This window comes from Dromiciops gliroides, chromosome 6, assembly GCF_019393635.1.
Source record: "Dromiciops gliroides isolate mDroGli1 chromosome 6, mDroGli1.pri, whole genome shotgun sequence".
In the NCBI taxonomy this organism is placed as follows: domain Eukaryota; kingdom Metazoa; phylum Chordata; class Mammalia; order Microbiotheria; family Microbiotheriidae; genus Dromiciops; species Dromiciops gliroides.
Genome location: NC_057866.1, coordinates 172,622,901 through 172,638,017, shown reverse-complemented (window position 1 = coordinate 172,638,017; position 15,117 = coordinate 172,622,901).

Below are 15,117 nucleotides of genomic sequence, written 5' to 3'. Positions count from 1 at the left end.
ACTAACAGTTTTCATAGGTCATTTAAAATAGCAGTGGGTAAAATAGTTCATTCAGCACTTGACTGTTTGATAGGGATATCATTTAACATTTGACAGGTAGGACTAAAGATGGGATAAAGCAGTTACTCAGAATTGGTGATTGACAGGAATGTCCCTGGAAAGCAACCAAAATGGTACCAATCCTTTTTAGAATGATGTTTCATGAAAGGCAAAATAATCCAGATAATTTTTTCTTCCCTCATGTTACATACAGATACAAGATATTATATCAGTGGGATGTCTTCATTTGGTCTCTATCAATTATTTCTTACTGTTCTGTGTATGTTATCCAGGTCTCATTTTGTACACTCCAATGGGAGTTTGGACACATTTTTACCTCACTTACTTGATGAAATTCTTGATAGAATTCAGAAGTGAGATACAACTCTTATTTCTTCTTTTTACTATAACACAAAGAGTTCTAGGTTTAAAGTTAGAAGCCTGGGACTCACATTTCAGCTCTGACATTTATTCCTCTGTGAACTTGGGAGTATCATTAAAACTCTATTAGTTGAAGTTTCCCCATTTTTTTTTTTTGCGGGGCAATGGGGGTTAAGTGACTTGCCCAAGGTCACACAGCTAGTAAGTGTCAAGTGTCTGAGGCCGGATTTGAACTCAGGTACTCCTGAATCCAGGGCCAGTGCTTTATCCACTGTGCCACCTAGCTGCCCTCCCCATTTTTAAAATGAGGAAATTGCTACTATATGACCTCTAAACCCATGATATTATGATACTAGCATATTCTTAAAATTCTAACATCTTCATTGGCAAATCTAAAACCAAGAAATAAAACTGTCTTATTAACCTATATCATGGAAGTATTAATTACTAAGCTATGAAATTTGTAGTCACTATAGGCACAAGATAAGGTAGTAAAATAAATATGGGAATATGCAAAGAAGCTGTAATTTTGTGAATTGTAACTTCATAGATAAATCCTACTGAGCTATTGGAAGCAAATAGAAGTTAAGTGACTTATAAAGAGTCATAAAGCTAGTAAGTGTCAGAGTCAGGAGTTGAAGAACTGAATTGAAATTGTGGTTTCAGACACACTAGCTTTGTGACTCTAGGAAAGTCACTAAACCTCTGTCTGCCTCAGTTTCCTCAGCTGTAAATTGGGGATAATAATAGCAGGGTCATTATGTGTATTAATTTGCTTAAGTTCAGATCTGAAGGAGCATTTGAAAAGCAAGAGGTAAGGAAGGAATGTGTTCTAGCTATGGAGAACAGTTGGAGAAAAGACAGTGATCAAAGATGTTTCATCCTATAAGGGAACTTGGGACTGGCAAGTCTGACTGCACATGCATAAGAGAAATGAATGGGGAATCATGTACAGATGAAAGAACTAAGATTAAAAAAGGAGATGCATTTTTTCTCAAGGTTGAACATTTACTTAGTGGCAGAACTGAGGCTAGTTAGAACCCATATTCCCTGACTGCACCAGAACTCTCCTTCATCTGAGGCCATAGCTTCGTTTAGTAAGACACTTAATATATTCATGGTGTTCACCAAACTTTATATTTCAAAATATTACTGAGCTGACTGATGTGGGCACACATGCTCATTCCACTTGATCTTGTGACAAGTTTAAAAGACCTGTCTTTTGCCCTATATTAACATTTTCTTTGTCCCTGTGGAGACTTGGAGCTGAGCCATTTGGATATTTCTCACCTGTCAGTACTTATCCTATGGGTAAAGACTCTTTCCCACATTCATTCCCTACAGAAGCACAGCTTGAGAGTCCTCTTTACATTCCCTAAATTGAGGTTCACTATAGGAAGCAATTCCAACTGAACCAGGAATTTGTACATAATTCATACATAATTCACAAACTTCCTCTCTTGCCTTATCCAGACGGCAACATCCTAAGGATTCATTGAACATTCTTTCAGTTTGTTCTGTGTTTATTCATTCTGCCCCCTTTGTTCTCAACTACCATACTTTTCCTGTTCTCTAAAAGCACTTCATCACTTCTCCAGAATTTGGCATAAAAGCCTGGGAGCCAACTTCCTAACATAGCTATTCTACCAGTTACCAATGTTAGAAGAATATTGGTGTGTTCTTTTATAGCCTGAGGATTAATCATAACTCTGAGTGTTGTTTCTCCTCTTGTTCTAGAGCATAAGAATAGTTCTTTCCTTTTCAGAGTCAACCATTATATTTCCTTCCTTGCTTTCCTTATCCCAATTTCCATTCTGGGAAGTTTGTGTATGCATGTGCATTTGGGGAGAAATGAATGCACCACAAGAGACACAGAGAGGAAACTAAAATTGTGCACTTGCTTTCAATCAGTGTTTATATGGGTTTCTCCTCCATTTTTCTGCCTTTTCTTCTGAGATTTGGCTTCTAATATCTCTTGGACTATAGCTCCCCACTGCCCCCAATCAAGCTGTGCAGCGATCTCCCTTCTTGTCCAATTAAATCTACATCTTCTTTTTCTACTACTCTAATTCTTTTTTACCACCATTCCTTGTTTCATATCCAAGTGAGCTGTGCCATCATGCATCTTCAAAATAATTCTAGTAACCTCACTCGGAACAGATTTTTGCAGTATCATCTGATACTCTGAAGAACAACACTGACTTGACCTTGGATATTTGACCCTTCAGTCTACCTCCCCCTGGCCAATTCCATATCTGTCATCTTTCATCCAGAACCCAGTGCATTCATTACTATCCACATCAGCCATTCCATTTTCTGTAGTAGCAATATGCCTTTACCTTGAAACCATATCCATACAGACTTTGGACATGAGAGTCTGTCCATACATCCCAATACCAGCTTGTTTTCCTGGATCTCTGATGTGTGGAAATTTATTTTGATTTGGGGACCCTACCTTTGGGCTGAGATAAGAAAGCCTTAGGCCATCAGGGTCTCTTCTGTGTGGGAGGTGCTGATGCCCCTCTCCCTCTGCTTTAGCTGAGCCAAAAAGCCCCGTGGGCTGTATGAGACCCCAGGTCAGACAGCTGGGGGGAAAAAGCCCCCAGCTCCTTCCAACCTGAGTGGATCTATCCCAGAGATCCTGGGCTTGTCCAGGCTGGGCTCTGGCATAGCTCATGCTGAGGCATGTGATGCTCAAGTGTCCCCCCAGCCCCAGCCGCAGCCCTGGCTGGCGGATTAGCTTCGGGTCTGTGGGGGCAAAAAAAAATCCCCGAGATTTGAGTGGAGAAAAGGAAAATATATATAGACCCGAGAATTAGACTCAGAGAGGCCGGCGGACAAGATTAAGAGGGACTGACAACATTATGAGAATAGGGAGGCCAGCGGAGACAAGAACAGAGAGGGGGACTGACAAGATTAGGAGAACAGAGAGAGGCTGAAGGACAAGATTAAAGGAGTGGAGAAGGAAGCAGGAGAAGGCTAAAGGACTAGGAGCAAGGGAGAGGCTGGAAGGTTAAGAGGTTAGAGAGAAATGGACAGAAACAGGCTACAAGGAGGGAACGGAGACTAGAGATGCTGGAAGGAGGCTAGAAGATTAAGAGGAAAGTTAGAAGGAGCTGAGCAGTGAAAGTTGAACATACTCTAAGGCAAGAGGTGGTAATGGCCCTTATTAAAAAAGTTCCAGGCAGCAGGTGGAAGCACCAGAACACAGTCAGGCTGTACATTTTATTTCTTTGTATTTTTAAGTTTAAATAGTATCTCATAAATAAACTCTGCTTTGATTATTTAGTTAAGAGGCTTCTCAATCTTTTGCTTATCAATTTTGGGAGTGGTGCAGTATGGTGGAACTTTATAAATGGCCCATATTAAATGAATAGCAGTCAGATAGCCAGTTAGTCAAAAATCCCCAGATTAGTCATCCACAGATTAGTCCCCCCCAAATTAGGCCCAACAAGTCAAAATATATTTCTACATTTGAATGGTGACCACAAAGGGATTTATGGCCCAATTATAATTTTTCTAAATCTATAATTTTTCATATATTATAAATTTTCATTTAGCACACAGTTTATATTTTTCCAGATTAGATTAGTTAGTTATAATTAGTTTTTTTTTACAGATGACAAATAATTTCACATGTTATTTGTAAGAGAATCTGTTGATCACTAATCTCTTTTAGTTAAGTTAAGAAAAGGTTACATGTTTTCAGAAAAAATAATAACAAATATAAGTTAAAACAAGGGGCTCTCAAATTTTAAATAGATATGATACGTTTATTTTTTTCTTATCACACCACAGTGATAATGTAGTCCTCTAAAATGTCCTATATACACTCCCTAAGAGCTCTTATCTAGTCTTGTTTTGCCTGGTTCATCTAATTCAACTCATGTAATATATTTTTTCAACCCAGATGAGGGTCCCCAAATTTATCCTTCTTTATCTTGTTTGATCTATTATCCTAGTTTATTTTTTAAAATTTCTTTCAGTTCTCATATTTTCTATTCAACTTTTTGTCATTCATAAATGTGACAAGTGCATTATCTCTGCCTGAATTCAAGGTATTGCTGGGAATGATGAATAGAATTGGATGGGGATGCAATTAGGTACTACAACAGAGATATCTCTTTGGCTTCACGTTAACCTATTAATTACCATTCCTAGAGTTCAGTCGTTTGGTCATTTCTGAATCTATCTAACCATCTGATTCATAGATGATCAGATCTACATTTACTCATCTTGTCATACAAGACCATCACAGGGCATGGAGAGGGGACTACAGAACATGCAATATGAGGATAAATGAAAGAAATTGGGTATATGTGTCCCGAATGAGGGATGACATATTGGAGATATGATGATTATTGTTTTCAGCTTTTGGGAATTTAGAAGGAATTGATACTATACTTGTTTTACTTGGTCTTAGAAAGCAGAAATATACATTAAGAAGATGTTAGAGGAATCAGACTTTGGCTTGAGATAAGGGGAAAAACATTTTCAAAATTCAGTCATCTCAATGTATAATGATTATAATATGAGGTAGTGAGTTTCCCCTCATTGGAGGCTTTCAAGAAAAGGTAGAATGATTGCATGTTTGTGATCTTGTAGGAGGGATTCTTTGGTAGATATCAGTTGGACCAAATGGCCCCTGAGGTCCTTCCAACTCTGAGATTCTGTTAGGAACTGGTTTTTTCTCTTTCCTCGTCCATCAGTTACTGAGATCAGGAGGCTCTCTTTCTTGTTTTTTTTTTTAATTTTATTTTATTTTACATATAAGGTATTTTATTTTTTCTGTTACATGTAAAGATAGTTCTCAACTTTTGTTTAAACAAGATTTATAATTTCAGATTTTTCTCCCTCCCTCCTCTCCCTCCCCCCTCCCCTAGACAGCAGGTAATCTGATATAGGTTATATCTATATATCTATATACATATACATATATATGTATATATACATATATATACACATAATAACATTAATCCTATTTCTCCATTAGTCCTGTTATAAGAGAAAAAAATCAGAGCAATGATGAAAAACCTCAAAATAGAAAAAAAAACAACAGCACCAAAAACAAAAGAAATAGTATGGTTCATTCAGCATCTATACTCCACAGTTCTTTTTTTTTTTCTTGGATTTGGAGATCCTCTTCTATCATGTGTTCCCTGGAACTCTTCTGTACCATTGCATTGGTGAGAAGAATATAGTCCATCACAGTAGATCAACACTCAATGTTGATGATACTGTGTATAATGTTCTTCTGGTTCTGCTCATCTCACTCATCATCAGCTCACCTAAGACCCTCCAGGTTTCTCTGAACTCCTCCTGCTCATCATTTCTTACAGCACAATAGTATTCCATTGTATTCATATACCACAACTTGTCCAGCCATTCCCTAATTGATGGGCAACCCCTCAACTTCCAATTCCTTGCTACCACGTAAAGAGCAGCTATAAATATTTTTGTACATGTGGGTCCCTTTCCCCTTTCCATGATTTCCTTGGGAAAAAGACCTAAAAGTGGTATTGCTGGGTCAAAGGGTATGCACAGCTTTATTGCCCTTTGGGTATAATTCCAAATTGCTCTCCAGAATGGTTGGATCAGTTCGCAGTTCCACCAACAATGCATTAGTGTTCCAATTTTCCCACAGCGTCTCCAACATTTATTATTTTCCTTTTTTGGCATTTTAGCCAATCTGATAGGTGTCAGGTGGTACCTCAGAGTTGTTTTAATTTCCATCTCTCTAATTATTAGAGATTTAGAGCATTTTTCATATGGGAATAGATAGCTTTGGTTTCCTCATCAGAAAACTGCCTGTTCATATCCTTTGACCATTTCTCAATTGGGGAATGACTTGGATTCTTATAAATTTGATTTAATTCCCTATATATTTTAGAGATGAGGCCTTTATCAGAAGCACTGGCCTCAAAAATTGTTTCCCAGCTTTCTGCCTCCCTTCCAATTTTGGATGCATTGCTTCTGTTTGTACAAAAATTTTTAAATTTAATATAATCAAAATCATCCATTTTGCATTTTATAATATACTCTATCTCTTGTTTGGTCATAAACTGTTTTCCTTTCCAAAGATCTGATAGGTAGACTATTCCTTTCTCTCCTAATTTACCTCTTATGTCTAAATCATGTATCCATTTTGACCTTGTTTTAGTATAAGGTGTCAGATGTTGGTCTATGCCTAATTTCTGCCATACTATCTTCCAGTTTTCCCAGCAGTTTTTGTCAAATACTGAGTTTCTATCCCAGAAGCTGGAGTCTTTGGGTTTATCAAACACTACATTACTAGTGTCATTTACTACTGCATTTCCTGAGCCTAGCCTATTCCATTGATCTACCACTCTATTTTTTAGCCAGAACCAGACAGTGTTGATGACTGCCGCTTTATAGTAAAGCTCCAGGTCTGGTACCACTAACCCACTTTCCTGTGAATTTTTTTTTTCATTATTTCCCTGGATATTCTTGATTTTTTGTTTTTCCAGATGAATTTTGTTATTATTTTTTCTAGCTCTATAAAATAATTTTTAGGTAGTCTGATTGGTATGGCACTGAATAAGTAAATTAATTTAGACAGTATTGTCATTTTTACTATATTAGCTCTGCCTATCCATGAGCAATTGATATCTTTCCAATTATTTAGATCTGATTTGATTTGTGTGAAGAGTGTTTGGTAGTTGTGTTCATAGAGTTCCTGGGTTTGTCTTGGCAAGTAGACTCCCAAGTATTTTATATTATCTACCGTTACTTTAAATGGAATTTCTCTTTCTATCTCTTGCTGCTGGACTTTGTTGGTCATGTATAGAAATGCTGATGATTTATGTGGATTTATTTTATATCCTGCTTCTTTGCTAAAGTTGTTAATTGTTTCAAGTAATTTTTGAGTTGTTTCTCTAGGATTCTTTAAGTATACCATCATATCATCTGCAAAGAGTGATAGTTTTGTTTCCTCCTTGCCTATTCTAATTCCTTTAATTCCTTTCTCTTCTCTGATTGCTAAAGCTAACCTTTATAAGACAATATTAAATAATAGGGGTGATAATGGACATCCCTGTTTCACCCCTGATCTTATTGGGAAGGCCTCTAATTTATCTCCATTGCATATAATACTTGCTTATGGCTTTAGGTAGATAGTGTTTATTATTCTAAGGAAAGCTCCACCTATTCCTTAACTGTCTAGTGTTTTTATTAGGAATAGGTGTTGTACTTTGTCAAAAGCTTTCTCTGCATCTATTGAGATAATCATATGATTTTGGTTGGTTTTCTTATTGATGTGGTTGATTATGTTAATAGCTTTCCTAATGTTGAACCAGCCCTGCATTCCTGGTATAAATCCCACCTGGTCATAGTGTATTATCCTGGTGATCACTTGCTGTAATCTCCTTGCTAATATCTTATTTAAGATTTTAGCATCAATATTCATTAGGGAAATTGGTCTATAATTTTCTTTCTCTGTTTTTGCTTTGCCTGGTTTAGGTATCACCGCCATATTTGTATTATAAAACAAATTTGGTAGGACTCCTTCTCCACCTATTTTTCCAAATAATTTGTATAATATTGGAATTAATTGTTCTTTAAATGTTTGGTAAAATTCACCCGTAAACCCATCTGGCCCTGGGGATTTTTTCTTAGGGAGTTCATTAATGGCTTGTTCAATTTCTTTTTCTAATATGGGTTTATTTAAGGATTTTATATCTTCTTCAGTTAACCTGGGCAGTTTGTAAATATTCATCCATTTCATTGAGATTGTCAAATTTATTGGCATACAGTTGGGCAAAATAATTCCTAATTATTGATTTAATTTCCACTTCATTGGTGGTAACATCACCCTTTTCCTTTTTGATACTGGTAATTTGGTTTTCTTCTTTCTTTTTTTTAAATCAAATTAACCAATATTTTATCTATTTTATTGGTTTTTTCATAAAACCAGCTCTTAGTTTTATTGATTAATTCTATAGTTTTTTTGCTTTCAATCTTATTAATTTCTCCTTTAATTTTCAGGATCTCTAATTTAGTGTCTAATTGGGGATTTCTAATTTGTTCTTTTTCTAGCTTTGTAAGTTGCATGCCCAATTCATTAATCTCCTCTTTCTCTTTTTTATTCATGTAAGCATTTAGAGCTATAAATTTTCCCATAAGCACTGCTTTGGTTGCATCCCATAGATTTTGGTATGTTGTCTCATTATTGTCATTCTCTTGAATATAGTTATTGATTGTTTCTATGATTTCTTGTTTGGCTCATTCATTCTTTAGAATGAAATTATTTAGTTCCCAATTGATTTTGATTCTACTTTTCCCTGGCTCTTTCTTACATGTAATTTTTATTGCATCATGATCTGAAAAGGATGCATTTACTATTTCTGCCTTTCTACATTTGACTATGATGTTTTTGTGCCCTAATACATGGTCAATTTTTGAAAATGTGCCATGTACTGCTGAGAAAAAGGTATATTCCTTTCTATCCCCATTCAATTTTCTCCAGACATCTATCATGTCTAACTTTTCTAGTAATCTATTCACCTCTTTCACTTCTTTCTTATTTATTTTGTGGCTAGATTTATCTAATTCTGAGAGGGGGAGATTCAGATCCCCCACTAGTATAGTATTACTGTCTAATTCCTCTTGTAAGTCAACATTTCCTCTAAGAACTTGGATGCTATACCACTTGGCGCATACATATTTAATATTGATATTACTTCATTATCTATAGTACCTTTAAGTAAGATGTAATTTCCTTCCTTATCTCTTTTAATGAGATCTATTTTTGCCTGCACTTTGTCTGAGATAAGGATTGCTATCCCTGCTTTTTTTACTTTAGCTGAGGCATAATATATTCTGCTCCAGCCTTTTACCTTTACTCTGTGTGTATCTCTCTGCTTCAAATGTGTTTCTTGTAAACAGCATATTGTAGGATTCTGGTACTTAATCCACTCTGCAATTCGCTTCCGTTTTACAGCAGAGTTCATCCCATTTACATTCACAGTTATTATTACTGACTGTCTATTCCCCTCCATTCTATTTGCCCCCTTTGTACTTTTCCCCCCTTCTTTCACCCTATTCCTCCTCACTGACATTTTACTTCTTACCTCTGCCTCCCACAATCTGCCCTCCCTTTTTACCAACCCCCTCTCTTTTCTTCACCCTTTTCTCCCTTGCTTTTGTCCTCCCTTCTATCAGCCCCCTTTTCCCTTTCCCTTTTGCTTCCCTAAAGTATGAGTTATGTTTCTTTATCCCAATGAACGTATATGTTATTCCCTCTTTGAATCAAATCTAATGAGAACAGGGTTGAAACAATGTTCCCCCCTCCTTTCTTTCCCTCTATTGTAATAGGTTTTTTTTTAACCTCTTCATATGATATAATTCATACCATTCCACTTCCCCTTTCCTATCCTCCCCATTGACTTCCTTTTTAACCCTTAATTCTTTTTGGTATCCTCATATCAAAGACAATTTATATTTATACCCTCTTTGTAAAGTCCTTCTCTCTGCTCAAATACATTTATAGTTCTTAAGAGTTATGAGTATTATCTTCCTGTGTAGGGATATAAACAGTTTAACCTTATAGGGTAACCTTTTTTTTTTTTCCCCCTCTGTTTACCTTTTTAAACTTCTCTTGAGTCTTGTATGTTGAGATCAAATTTTCTATTCAGTTCTGGTCTTTTCACCAGGAAAGATTGAAAGTCCCCAATGTCATTAAATGTCCATCTTTTCCCCTGAAAGAAAATGCACATTTTTGCTGGGTAATAGATTCTTGGCTGCAATCCAAGCTCCTTTGCCTTCCGGAATATCATATTCCAAGCCTTGTGGTCCTTTAATGTTGAAGCTCCCAGGTCCTGAATAAACCTGACTGTGGCTCCATGATATTTAAATTGCTTCTTTCTGGCTGCTTGGAGTATTTTCTCCTTTACCTGATAATTCTGGAATTTGGCTACAATATTCCTTGGAGTTTTCCTTTTGGGGTCTCTTTCAGGAGGTGATCGGTGGATTCTTTCAATGATGATTTTATCCTCTGATTCTATGATATCAGGGCAGTTCTCCTTAATAATTTCCTGGAATATGGTGTCTAGATTCTTTTTCTGGTCATGGATTTCAGGCAGTCCAATGATTCTCAGATTATCCCTCCTGGATCTGTTTTCCAGATCAGTTGTCTTTCCAATGAGGTATTTCACATTTTCTTCTATTGTTTCATTTTTTTGATTCTGCTTGACTGATTCCCGGTGTCTCATGGATTCCTTATCTTCCAACTGTCCCATTTTAATTTTTAAGGCATTACTTTCTTCAGTGAGATTATGCACCTTTTTTTCCATTTGGCCAAGTGAATTTTTTAAGGCACTGTTTCCTTCAATGAGATTATGCACCTTTTTTTCCATTTGGCCAAATGAATTTTTTAAGGCTTTGTTTTCTTCATTGAAATTATATGCTTCCTTTTCCAAGCTGCTGATTCTTTTTTCATAGTTTTCTTGTTTTGCTTTCATTTCTCTTCCCATTTTTCTTCTACCTCTCTCAATTGATTTTTAAAATCCTTTTTGAGCTCTTCAAGGAAGGCTTTTTGTTCTTGAGACCAATTCACCTTCCCTCGTGAGGCTTCAGATGTAGGCAATTTGAGGCTATTGTCCTCATTTGAGTTTGTGTTGGCTTCTTCCCTATTGATACAGAAGCTCTCAATGGAGAGCACTCTTTTTTGCTTCTTACTCATTATTACAGCTTATTTATTTATTTTTTAAGTTGAGGTCTGCTCTGGGGGCACCAGGGCCCCTGTTTTGGGCTTCTTGTGCAGGGGTATAGGTGCTGTGTCTTTTTACTCTGAGGCCTTTATGGTGTGTGGAGATCCCCCACCCTGTACTTTCTGTCTGCTTGTGCTCAGCCAGCCAGGCACCGGATCTCGGTGTATGATCCCGCCTGACCTGTTCATGGCCCTCCCGGCCAGTGCAGGTAGGTTTTTCCACTGTCCTTCTTGGCCACCAGATTTTTGAACCAGGTTCCAGGGGCCTCAGTTGTTCGCCTGTGGCCTGCAGCTCCTGCTGACTTGCCCCGACCCCCTCGGCGCTGGGTTGCTGCCCTGCACTGGGCCTCCCTTTTGCCTGAGTCAGACCAACCTTTTCCTGAAGTCTTCTAAATTTTCTCTGGTTGGAGGACTGTGTCTCTCTGTCTCTTTGCAGGTTCTGTAGTTTCAGAATCCATCCAGAGGCTTGATTTAATGTTCTTTTTGAGGGAACAGAAGGAGAGCCCAGGCAGCTTGCTGCTTCCTTTCAGCCATCTTGGCTCCGCCCCCTCTCTTTCCTGTTCTTTTAAAACTTGGGGAGGAGGGGAGAAATAACTTGAAGGATGGGGTCTTCTTTGACTTAGGTGCATAGTCGCTACTAATACATTTTCAGTGTCTTATCAATATAATATGTCTAGAACCCAAGGCTGAGGCTCTTCGCTGAGCCCTAGAATCATAATGAGACAACTCCAAACATTGACTCCTGAAAACTACCTTCCCAACCGTGACAGGAAAGGGATATTCTTGAAGGCTAAAACCTTGACATCTAAGTTACTTTTCTTTTTTGCTTTTCTGAAACTGGGCTTTTCATTGGCCACTCCATTTACCAACTAGCCAATGCAAAAGGGCAAGTTTTAAGAAAGCAAAGCTTAATGCTTCCAGTCCTTTGCCACAGTGTTGGGAAAATTTCCTTATTATTCGTTGCTATTGGCTCTCAAGTTTTAGCTGGGTCAATAATAGGTCACTTTGAAACAGTCATTACAGATGCCAATGACAAACTCAAGGTATTATTAGTGAGAAGATAAGTAAATCTTTATGATTTCATCTTCAAAGGTTAACTATATTGCAATTTCTTTTAGACACATGAGGTTTGAAGGACTAATTTCAAGGATTAGAGCAGTGATCAGTCTCTCCAATTGATAACGCAAAATTGTTGTTCCTTGTTGTTCAATCATTTCAATCATATCCCAACTCTTCATGACCCCATTTGGGGTTTTCTTAGCTATTATCTGGATGGGAGAGCTATTTAGAGAATTCGCTAAAAATGTTCCAAGAATGACATTAAAGAAGCTATGTGATCCTAGGCAAGTCACTTAAGCCTGTTTGCCCCAGTTTCCTAATTTTAAAATGGCAAACCATTCCATTCCATTCCATTTCCAGGCTTAAGTGACTTGCTTAGGATCACATAGCTAAAAGTGTCTGACATCAGATTTTTTATTCAGGAAAATGAATCTTCCTGATTTCCATCCTGACACTCTGTCCATTCTGTCCCTTATTCCCCAATATTCAGAAACAAATACTTTCTCAATGGATAGTTAAGTGATATGTTGCTTCATCTTCATTAAAAGTAAAAACAAAACAAAACTCAAAGCAGAATTCAGATGTATTCCAGCAGGGATTTATCTAAAGACATGATGTAGACAGCTGGATCTTATATTTATTATAATAAAGAGGAATGTGACTACTTCCCAGTTTCTACTGAAGTAAGATACATGCTCCTCTAGGTCTATAGGTTCCTTATCCCATGGTGCCTGTTGACATACTGATGCAATCTCTAGCATTTGCACGAAGTTAATATCATGAATCTTTGCCAGCAGGGGAATTTAAGGTAGTTACTTAGATTTAAAAAAAGTATTACTTCTGACATAGCTTATCAGCAAAGTCTCATTTTTGAGTTTGTCTGGAAGATTTTTAGGTATATTGATTATCTAGGATCATTCTTTCTGAACTTATCATTGGTCTTTGGGGCAATTCAACCTTGACATATATTCAACACTTTCATCAGCCTCACAAATAGGTGGCTATCATCTGGATGGGAGAGCTAGCTATTTAGGGAATTCACTAAAAATGTTCCAAGAATGACCTTAAAGAAGCTATTTCAATTTTAGAGTGATGGGATGGAACAGTTGGGTGATGGTAAGGCCTGGGGAGAGGGAACTCTTGACATTAAGTCTACTTTCAAAAATTATAAAAGAGAAAAATAATATAATAGGAAAATAAGAAGTGACATGTAATTATGATAGGCATCTAAGAAAGCAAATGACATGCAAGCAAAAAGGTTAACAAAACATTCTACTTAACACCTTAGTACAAGTATTTTATCTAGTGAGGAAGGAAATTTTCCAAATAAAAGATTACAATGACTAGTTTTAGTATTCAGTTAGCATTAATAAGTATAGTTCTACTCTGAGACTTAGTTCATGCATCATTCTTACTTCTACAGTTAGAAATTCATCTATACATGGCATTTTGAATCATGAGATATCACAATAGGTCCATAAGGCATTGGTGAATAAAATGGTCACTTCCAAACTGGAATTCAATCTCTATTTGTCTATCAATGTGTCATGATTCACCACCCCACCCCAGCACTGTCCCTTCCCATACCTCTATTTCCATTATGTCCTCATTCAATATGCTAATGATAAGGCTATATAAGATATTTCCAATGTAAAAACAATCATAGGTCATTTTATATAAGAATTGAAGAATGTAAACTATGGGCAAAGATTTTTGACAGGCATTGCCATCAGTCTTTAGGAAACAATCTCCAGTAGCTCATGTTATGTTCCTCTTCTCCTCCTTTTAAAGACTGAGTCTCTTTATATCACCCAGTTTGGAACTTTAGGAGCTCCTCATGGGCTAATCCCTCTATTGATTGTCATTGACATTACTTTGGCATACTAATGGTCCTCTGCTCCCAAGGGGCTTACCATATTAATGTCAAACTTAGTGTGGTCACCCAGAGTAGTGTAGCCCATTGTAGCCTTCCAGGCAGCAGGGATTGAGGGCATATCTAGTTGTGATTGATATTCCTAAAGTACAATTCTGAAAAAGTTACATTGGAGTGAATACATTTTAGAGATTCACTACTACCTCTAGGTTCCAATGCAAACAGAAGTCCTTCTATAAATGGGGGGCATATTTGTAATCTGCCAATTCTCCAATATCATGGCTGTTTGCATACAAACATTATTTATTTTGGCCAATAATAGCTGAATGTCATCCTTAAGTTCTTTCAGATATTTCAGGTTGAACAATAGCAAAAGCACAGAGCCAAGTCTTAGATTTGAAAAGGGACCTCAGATAGCATCTAGGCTGTGGGGGTCCTTGGGTATTCTTCTTTAAAAAATTATACCCTCTCTCACACAAATCCAATCAGAATAAAATGATATTTTATTTGAGCACTATAGAAAGGCTACCTTGAGAAGAGTCTCATGGAGAGATATTTCTAGAGATGTCATTCTCTGAGATACCAATCTTCCTCAATAGGAGAAAGGCAAAAACTTTTATGAATGGCAGATGGGGTAATCACCACTTCACAATGGAAAGTTCCCTTTGGGGGTGTGGGGAAAACTTGAGTGAAGTCTTGAATGAGAGGACTTCTGGAGTTATCTCTGTCCCCTTGGCACCATTCAGGCAGCAGCCATGCCTAATGAGATGATCTCTCGGAGGAATGGAGGAGACTGGCTTCTTTAAGTGTTTCTATTTCTGTCCTTTCATTTAGCTTCTCAAGGAGAAGGTTCCCCGACTTCCCGCAGAAAACTTCTAAGGTGTCCCAAGACCATAACATCTATTTCCTAGTATCTCATTAGGAATCCCTTAATCAGAACCACAGAACTCACCATGACTTGTGGAATCACTACCTCTTGAGGCAACACACTTGACTGTTGGTTACTTCTAATTCTTAGGAAATTTTTCTTTACATTGAG